Source organism: Nelusetta ayraudi, unplaced genomic scaffold (assembly GCF_046127955.1).
Source record: "Nelusetta ayraudi isolate G7.1 ecotype Tasmania unplaced genomic scaffold, CSIRO-AGI_Nayr_v1 ptg000172l, whole genome shotgun sequence".
Lineage (NCBI taxonomy): Eukaryota > Metazoa > Chordata > Actinopteri > Tetraodontiformes > Monacanthidae > Nelusetta > Nelusetta ayraudi.
This window is the reverse complement of record NW_027466221.1, coordinates 123,671-127,389: the sequence shown is the minus strand read 5'-3', so window position 1 is coordinate 127,389 and position 3,719 is coordinate 123,671.

Sequence of the window (3,719 nt, the reverse complement as noted above, 5' to 3'; positions counted from 1 at the left end):
CCTCTCTTCCCTCTCCCAAAAAAAAAGAAACATATTGCAGCGTTCTCCTAAATTAATAAAGCTGCGAAGCAACTGGCAGCGCAATTTATCCACGACAGTCGTTCTGAAGGAGAAACTCTTTGATGTCTGTAAGAAGCCAACTTCAGCTGAGGAGCTGCCTGGAGGACAGCAGCTATGTGTGTGTGTTTGTGTGTGTGTGCGTGTGTGTGTGTGCGTGTGTGTGTGTGTGTGTGTGTGTGTGTGTGTGTGTGTGTGTGTGTGGTAAAGGAATTGCGGCGTTTGCAGAATTGCGTTTGAGCGCACCGGGAGCTGTCCGCTAAGTTGTGGTGCTGAAACTCTAATTGGGCGGCGGATCAGTCGCTCCACTTCGGCACAAACTGTTTGTTTATTGACTGGCTTGTTGATTTTGTGTGCTTGTTTGTTGGCTTGTTTGTTTGTTTGTTTGTTTGTTTTTGACTGTGTATGTGGCACGGCTGTTATTTTTTTCTTATTTACCTCGTTAAGTGTTTAGCCAGACATTCCATTTTTTACTACTTAGCACGTCAAAGTGAAGCGGAGGCTCTGCCGCAGAGAGAAAAACACCCACTGCAGCAGTTTCTAAATGGCAGAATTCAGGTGTGTGTGGGAAGGAATGAGGCAAAATCTATTTAAATATTATCATCATCAAGGGGGAACAACTTCCTGACTACTATTATTATTATTACAATTGGGACACATCTTAAATGATTCAGTATGTCTGTTTCTCATTTGGCTGCGAGGCTATTTACCACCTGTAGCCTCAAACGCGGCGCCTCCTCTCAGCCAGGGAAGTGATGCAAGGACGATTCTTTCTTTTTTTTTACCCCCCCCCCAACCTTGATTAAAAAGCTCCTCGTGTTATTTCAATTGGACTGCAGCCTATTCATCTGCTTGACAGAGACTCGTGCACATTTTACATCAGGCAAGTTATTAATCCTCATGTCATGCTTTTAGATTAGGGTCAGCAGAATAGATTTCTGCCTCGCAGGTTAGAGCGAGAGGAACAGGAAAAACATGAAAATGGCGAGTGGAGGGGGGCGGAGGGGGCAATGAGGGGGTGGAGGAGGAAAAGAAAAAGATGAAAGCACGGCAACACCAATAATTTCTCCCAGCAACATGTATGTGGGGATTCATACATTCATTTATGCACATAGTGTATGAATATATGCAATGAGGTCATCACTCACTACACAGAAAACAATTATTGGCGCTCTCACAGTTTTTCTGCGCAGTGTGGAATAAATCTGCAGGTTTTCCGTGTCCGTGTCAGCGGCGCCGGCTCTAATTATTCCCACTGTTTCCGCTTTAGCTGCTGCTTCCCGCGGACGAGCGATCGTTTGATCGTGTTTTCTTCCGCCTCTTGCCCGTAATTCGAGTGTTGTGCGTCGGCGGCACGTTACGTAAACTTGATTTAGCGTCACTTTACTTTTTCTGCTCCACCATCAAATCAAGCAATCGATCAAGACATGTTTCATTTGGCACGGTGCAAATTCTCGTCAATAGACAAAACCTCAGCGACAGACCTGATCTCGCCTCACCTGCATCTCATCGGCCTCCAGAAAAGACATCAGAGTCATTAACTGTCTGTCCTCTGGCATCTCAACCTTCGTTGGAAATCTTGCAGTTTAAATGTTCTTCAGTTCATTTGGCCACACAGAACAACAGAGAATCAGTCTAATGGTAAAATTCTTGATCTTGTTCACTCATACCAAAGTTTTTTGTTTTTTTTACTTGGGTTTTTAGGTCTTAAGTAAAAGCAGATCTTTTGAAAAGCCTATTTTAGGTTTTCCACAGGAAGTTGTCCTACTGTTTATGTGGGTGGATTCTGTCAGTGGCCCGCCACTTTCCAGAACATCACCTTTGTAGTATTATTATTGGTTTTTATAAACTTGGATTTCTCTTCCCTTGTTCCAGTTGTTTTCACTTGCTATCCTTAAAACCTTCCTCCTCCCACAACAACAATTACTGGCGCTGTGCTTCAAATCACTTATGTCTGAAAACTTTGCATCCAGGCGACCTTGATGTCAACCTTGACATGTGAAAAAAAAAAAAAAAAAGAGGACAAATGGTTCAAAATCTTGCCGGAGGACCAAGGAGTTTCCTGACTGACGGTGCAACAAATCAATGGAGTCGCATCAGGAGAGTTTATCAATCGCTGCTTCAAAGTGCCGTCGAGGCCTGTTTCTTTTTTCTTCTTCTTCTTCTGTGTGTGTCAAAGATCATTACGGATGTTTTCTTCTCTTTCTTCTCGCAATAAAGTAAAGTTAATAGGAGTCCGGGAGATAAAAATTACACCTGTGGGGCATCTGTCATTACCAGAGACAGCGGAAATCGCTCAGCGTAGCGACGTGATAAGTGGCAGTCACAGAGTGGCGAACATCCAGTCGCCATCGCTTTGAGGGATTATTGCTGCTTGTTTCCTCCATTTTGGACCAAAAGAGGTTTAACTCCTGGTGAAGGATGGTCCGGCACCGTGCTGACCGAATTGAAAACTCTGCTGCTCTCAGTGGGAAGTTACATCACCACCGGGGGGGGGGGGGGGGGGAATCTTGCACTTGCCGTTATTGAATTGGAGACAGTAAAACACTCCGTTTTGTAATTTAACAAAAAAAAAAAGAATAAAAGTCTCCGATGGTGAACGATTGAGTTTGGATGCACACCGAGCGGCCGACTGCAGTGCAGTTTTACTAAAGTGTGGACAGGAAGATTGTTTTTCCCTGTGGTTTGTCTGAGGCTGGGAGGGAGGGAGGCGTCCACATGACTACAGGAGAGACAAATGGGGGGATGAGGATCCCGCCTCTGCTAATGGATCGTCTGCTCCTCCACCACTCCCACCACCCCTCCTCAACCCCCTCCTCCTCCTTACCCCACCACTGTGCAGCGGGTGGACAGAGGGGTCGGGAGAAAACAGCAAGACTGGCAGGATAAAGGAGCACTTGTCAAGTCATTTGCAGCCGGTTTGTTACAGAACCACCAGATCCATCTCCCCGTACGGCCTCACAGATTATCTGGTATTAACTGGCGGAGAGGACAACTGGGAGGAGGGCCAGAAGTGAACCACCTTTGCAATTGATTCAACCTGAGCTGATTCACTCCACAAAGTCAGGCCATCGTTTTTGCTAAATTGTCTTTAGCCACTGACTCACTTTAACAGCGGAACCAGTGGGTAGCCCTTCCAAAATGTGAGAGCTAATGTTCAAATTGAGATTGGATTTAAATGCAGGATAAAATTGACAAAACAAACCAAAAAAAAATCCCACTTTAAATTAGTTTATTTAAAGAGGTTGCGTATCATCAGACTGCAATATATTTGTGCCATCAGGTGAAGTAACAACAGTTTTATAAAGTCTTCAGTCTCTCAGTGTAAATTATTTCAGTAAATGATGTATGCCTCCTGCCTTACACATCATATTGTCATACTTCGTATTGTATTGTCACCCATTTATCATGAATTGCATTGCATCGTAATCTCTGTATCATGATATGTATTGCATCGTAATCCATGTACCATCACACCGTAACTTGTGTATCGTGATACACATCACATCTTAATCCCTGTATGATGATACGCATTGCATCGTAATCCGTGTATCATACACATACCAACAAAACCTATGTATCCTGATAACATCGCATCGTAGCTTGTGTATCGTGATACTCATCACAACATAGCCTGTGTATTGAATGTTATTGTATTGTAT